Consider the following 6,029-nt stretch of genomic DNA (forward strand, 5'->3'; position numbering starts at 1 on the left):
TCTATATATAATGAAAATAAGTTTGCATGAGTATAATTCTAATCTAAAATCACTGAGTTCATTCTAGTTGTATCCCTTTTCATATGTGTAACTCCCTTCCCTGATGGAAGAAATGTTCATTTCATTATCCTTAAATATATAGTTATGTGTATATAAAACATATTTGATTAATCTTCCTGGAAGTAATCAATACCCCATTGCCACTGCCATACTCTCCCTGGACAGATACCCTTCACCATGCTCAGGCTCTCACACAGTTCTGTAGGGCCATCATGGCTTTACTGAGGTGTATGCCTACCATGCTCAGTTCTGCCAAATGGCTTTAGGATTAAATTGCTAGGAAGAAAAAGAAAAGTAAAGATTCATTCCCATCTAGGTCAGAGAGATGTGATGTGAAAGGGACTAAACCCACTGTTGCTGGCTTTAAAGATGGAGGGAGGGGGCCATGAGCTAAGGTATATGGCAGCCTCTAGGCTGGTGACAGTTCTCAGCTTATAGCCAACAAATGAAGATCTCAGATCTACAGATATAAGTAACTAAATTTTGCCAGTAACCCAAATAAGCAGGAAACAGATTCTCCCCAAAGCCTCCAGAAAATAATACAGCCCTGCTGATATTTGATTTTAGTGTGGTAAGACCCATTCTGGACTTGTGACCTATGGAACAATAAGATAATAAATTTGTGGGGTTTTTTTTCAAGTCACAAAATTTGTGGGAATTGGTCACAGCAGCAGGGGAAGACTAATATAATGGTCATTTAATTTTCAACGAAGTTCCAAAGACTTCTACTGTTGAAAATACCATTTGTAAAAAAATGGTATTGAAATAATTTGCTATCTATATAGGAAACAAAAAACCCCCTCAACCCCTACCTGACACCATGAACAAAAATTATTTCAAAATAAGTCCTATTCCTGGGTGCCTGGGTGGTTCAGTGGGTTAAAGCCTCTGCCTTCGGCTCAGGTCATGATCCTAGGGTCCTGGGATCGAGCACCGCATCTGGCTCTCTGCTCAGCAGGGAGCCTGCTTCCTCCTTTCTCTCTGCCTGCCTCTCTGCCTACTTGTGATCTCTGTCTGGCAAATAAATAAATAAAATCTTAAAAAATAAAATAAAATAAATAAGGCCTACTCCTAATATAAAAAACTGCAGTTACAAAGCTTTCAGGAAAAAAAAAAAAGGTAACTCTTTAAATATTTTTCAAACTTGGCAGCAGACAAGTTTCTTAAGTCACAGCAGTAACTATAAAAGAAAAAACTAATAAATTAAACTTTATTAAAAAAGACTTTTGCTCATCAAAAGACACTATTAAAAAATGACCAGGAAATCCAAATGCTAGGAAAAATATTCACAAAGCATTTGTCTGACAGAGGACTGATGTCTAGGATATATTAGAATTTATATAACTCAACAATGAAAATACGATCAATTAAAAATGGACAGAAAATTTGAGCAGAGGAAATGTTCAAATGGCTAATAAGCACAAAAAAAGTGGTCAACATCAGTAGTCATTAGGGAAATGCCAATTAAAACCACTATGACACATTACAGAACACCATCTAGATATGAGATACATATCCAGAATGACAGCACTAAATGTTGGTGAAAATGTAGGGAAATGAACTCTCATACATTGTTGTTGGGAGTGTAAAATGGTACAACTATTTTGGATAAAGTTCTGGCAGAAAATTATAAAACTGAACTTACACCTATATACCATGTCCAAACAATTCTGCTCCTAGTTGTTTATCCAAAAGATATGAAAAAATACCTTCATAAAAGATACATCCAAGAATGTTTATAACTGCATTATAATAGCAAAACACCTGGAAATATCCCAGAAGCCCATCAAAAGGAGAACAGATAAAGAAACTGATATAGCCATATAATGGGCTCCAACTCTATAATAAGAACTATTTAGATATATCATAAATACACACACATGGATGAATTTTAACAATGTTATACTGGGGAACTGACTGGGAAGGAGCCTGAGGGAACTTTCTGGTGTGATGATATTTTTCTTTGATAGGATTTTGGTTTGCAAAAATGTATTAATTTGTCAACATTCTTCAAATGATAAATTTAAGGTAAGTGTGGTTCACTGTTTATAAATCTTACCTTAAATACTGTAACAAAATGTTGAACTTTAGCTAGTAATATGCATGCTAAAGTGTTTAGGAGTGAAATATACTGATGTCTGCAACTTACTCTGAAATACATGTTAAAAAAATGGACCAATTTGTGGAGGAAAACCAGGCTTGACAGATAGCTAACTAGATGATAAAGCAAATATAGCAAAGTATTAATTGTAGTGTCTAGGTGGTAAATACATGGTATTCATTGTATAATTCTTATAGTTTTCTATGGAAATTTTCCTAAGAAAATGTTGGTGAAAATAAAAAAAAAAATAACTATCAACCCATAATTCTGTATTCAGTGAAAATATCTTCTAAGAATGAGGGGATTTTTGTCTTTTTCTTGTAAGTGGCCTGAAGTGATCTCTGAAAATGGTTACCTATTCACTTGACCCAGAAAACCCCACAAAATCATGCAATTTGAAAGTTCAAATCTTTGGGGCGCCTGGGTGGTTCAGTTGTTAAGTGTCTGCCTTCAGCTTAGGTCATGATTTCAGGATCCTGGGATCAAGCCCTGCATGGGGCTCCCTGCTGAGCAGGGAGCCTGCTTTTCCTTCTCCTGCTCCCCCTGCTTGTGTTCCTTCTTTCCGTGTCTCTGTCAAATAAATAAATAAAATCTTAAAAAAAAAAAAAGTTCAAATCTTTGTGTTGACGTTAAGAACACTGGTGAAACTGCCATCAAGGGTATGCATATCAGGAGCCATCAAGGGTATGCAATATCTGCAAAGCCACCAAGTCTCTAGGGGATGTCACTTTCCAGAAGCAACATGTGCCATTCTGTCACAACAATGGTGGAGTTGGTAGGTGTACCTAGGCCAAACAGTGGGGTTGGACACAGGTTTTGTGGCCTAAAAAGAGTACTGAATTATTGCACATGCTTAAAAATGCAGAGAATAATGTTGGACTTAAGGATTTAAATGTAGCTTCTCTGGTCATTAAGCACATCCAGGTGAAGAAAGTCCCCAAGATGCAGTGCAGAACTTACAGAGCTCGTATTTGGATTAATCTATACATGAGTTCTCCCTGCCACATTGAGATGATCCTTACTGAAAGAGGAGATTGTTCCTAAACCAGAAGAGGAGGTTTCACAGAAGAAAAAGGTATCTTAGAAGAAACTGAAGAAACATAAACTTGTGGCCTAGGAATCAGTATAAAATAAATGGAAATAAAAGTACACTCACATGCATTTATGCACATGTGAGCATGGACACACACACACATAACTAAAATATACCACAATGATAGCATTTAACTTGGTAGAAGCGATGATCAGTGTATTCTAATATCATTATACTACTGGGCAGGAAAAATTGTAAGTTTAGACTTTGATAACTTAAGTATGTCCTGCTAAATTAAAGATTTCGCAAAGTCACTGAAATAATGCAAACAGAATATACCTTCCAAAAGAGGAGGACATAAAAAAATGGGAGAGGAGAACAATTTAAAGAAGGAATAATGGGGGGAGGGAATGAAAACATTAAAAAGTTACATATAACACAAACAGTAATGTGAAAAAATGGTAGAAATAAATACAAATATGTCATTAAATGACTGGATAAATAAAATCTAATTATATGCTATTGTCAAGATACACATTAAAATAATTATACAGAAAGGCTGAAAATGAGGAAGCAGAAAAAACATCAGTCAAAATACTAATCAGAAGAAAGTTGATGTAGCTATATTAATATTGTGTAAAATAGACTTTAAAAGCATTATAAAAAGATCAGCACAAAATGAAATATTTAAATCTCCATTAATTTACATAAATCTAAACTTATGTGTTACTAAAAAGACATACATTTAAACCAAAATTATTGAAACTACAAGGAAAAATAACATTACAGCCATAGTGGGAGATATCACATATTTCTTTTAGTAACTTATATTTAAGAGACAAAAATAAGTATGATTATAGAGGACTTGGACAGAAAATTTACAAACTTTAGTGCATACATTTTAAAAAGTATACTATGTATAATAACTGCAAAGGACAAATTATTTTTAGGGGCACCTGGGTGGCACCCAGTTCCATATGTATATGACAACTTAATTTATGACTCTTGCTAAGAGGGGAAAGGATAGCCTTTTCATGTGAGACAACTGGTGTGTACACACACACAAAAATTACACCCCTCCTTTGTCTTACAGAAAGAGATGGATTCTAAGAGGTTTTATGACCCCCCCCCCAAAAAAAGTGTAAGGCAAAACTTTATAGAAAACTAAAATTATGACCTTGGTATAGAGAAGATTTTTTTTTTAAAGATTTACTTATTTTAAAGAAAGAGTACACACATGCACCTGTGCCTATGTGGGGGAGGGGCAGAGGGAGCGAATCCTCAAGCTGACTCTCCTGGAGCCTGATACAGGTCTCCATCCCATAACACATGAGATCATGACCTGAGCTAAAACTAAGAGCTTTATTTTCTCTCCATTAGCCAAGGTAAAATCTTCTCATGTATAAAGTTATTTAACTATTTTATTAGTCAATGGCCTTTCAACCTTACCCAGTAATGCTCCCATAATACAGTGGGTGCCTGCTTTGCCGGGCTGTGCCAGAGGAAAAAGTTATTAAGGTAGGCCTGACTTTGAAATCATGTTTCTTGAAAACAAACAAAACTGTTGATTTTGCATTCTTCCCCATAACATGTACACTTGATCCAATAGAAAACTCATGTCTAAGGGGCGCCTGGGTGGCTCAGTGGGTTAGGCCTCTGCTTCAGCTCAGGTCATGATCTCAGGGTCCTGGGATCCAGCCCTGCATTGGGCTTTCTGCTCTCTGCGGGGAGCCTGCTTCCCCCTCTCTCTGCCTCCTGCTCTGCCTACTTGTTGTCTCTCTCTGTGTCAAATGAATTAAAAATAAAATCTTTAGAAAAAAAAAAAAGAAAAATCATGTCTAAATTATTTGCCAGATATGGACTCCTGGGTGGCTCAGTCAGTTAAGTGTCTGCCTTTGGCTCTGGTCCTGATTCCTGGGACTGAGCCCCACGTTGGGCTCCTTGCTCAGCGGGGAGCCTGCTTCTCCTCTCCCTTGCCTGCCGCTCTGCCTACTTGTGCTCTCTATCAAATAAATAAAATCTTTTAAAAAATAAACTATTTGCCAGATAAATTGATACCCCCCCCCCCAAATCAAACTAGTGTCCAAGAAAGAAAGAACTTGACCATCCACCAGGAGGACCACCCGCTCTCCTGGGAGTCAAACTTCTACAGACACCGAAATAGAGGCAAGAGAAGAGCACATCTGCGTAACACAAATCATCACTAGTCATCACCAGTCACGCAACCACCCTCAATTACGAACACAGACAAACCGCAACAGCAGAGGCCCCTTACTCCGTCAGACGATCCCACAGTTCTGTCATTACCAGGCAGCTTCCAGTACCAGCCAGCTCACACCCAACGGCATGTAGAATCGCAGAAATACGGAAATACAACCGCACACATAGCCGCCTAGGGCTTCCCAGTCAGCCTGTAACTGTCTCGCGTTATCTCACACACACCAAAAGGGCCTTGCCAGGCAGGGAGGAGGTCTCTGCAAGTCAGAGGATCCGGCTAGTCCTCGCCTCAGCCCCAGCTCCTCCCGCGCACATGCCCGCCTGAGGGTCCGTCCCACCTTCTCCAGATCTGATAAGACCCGGGGATGACTCTCCGCAACCGCAGTCTCAGACCCCAACCGCCCCAGCAAGCGCGCGCCTGACGCCTGCGCACTGAGCGCAGGCGGGCACTCCCAGGAACACCCGCGGCGCAGCCGTTGCGCGAGCGCACTTTAGCCGCGGAGTCCAGGAACCTCGCGGAGGTTTAGTAAACCGGGCATCTCAGCGTCCTGGCCCGCCAGGCTACAACCTTCCGGGCGTTGGACTACATTTCCCAGAGCCACCGCGTCCCCAATGCGG

The 6,029-nt window shown here is 39.3% G+C and overlaps 1 pseudogene across 1 annotated transcript; it reads left to right on the forward strand.

Annotated features, from left to right (window-relative positions):
- The first annotated feature begins 429 nt into the window (after window positions 1-429).
- Window positions 430-3,278, forward strand: LOC308358358 (large ribosomal subunit protein uL22-like; annotated as a pseudogene). Its single transcript has 2 exons — window positions 430-455; window positions 2,771-3,278. The product of its transcript is annotated as a large ribosomal subunit protein uL22-like (transcript).
- The last annotated feature ends 2,751 nt before the right edge of the window (window positions 3,279-6,029 follow it).

Source organism: Martes martes, assembly GCF_963455335.1.
Source record: "Martes martes genome assembly, chromosome: 17".
Classification (NCBI taxonomy): domain Eukaryota; kingdom Metazoa; phylum Chordata; class Mammalia; order Carnivora; family Mustelidae; genus Martes; species Martes martes.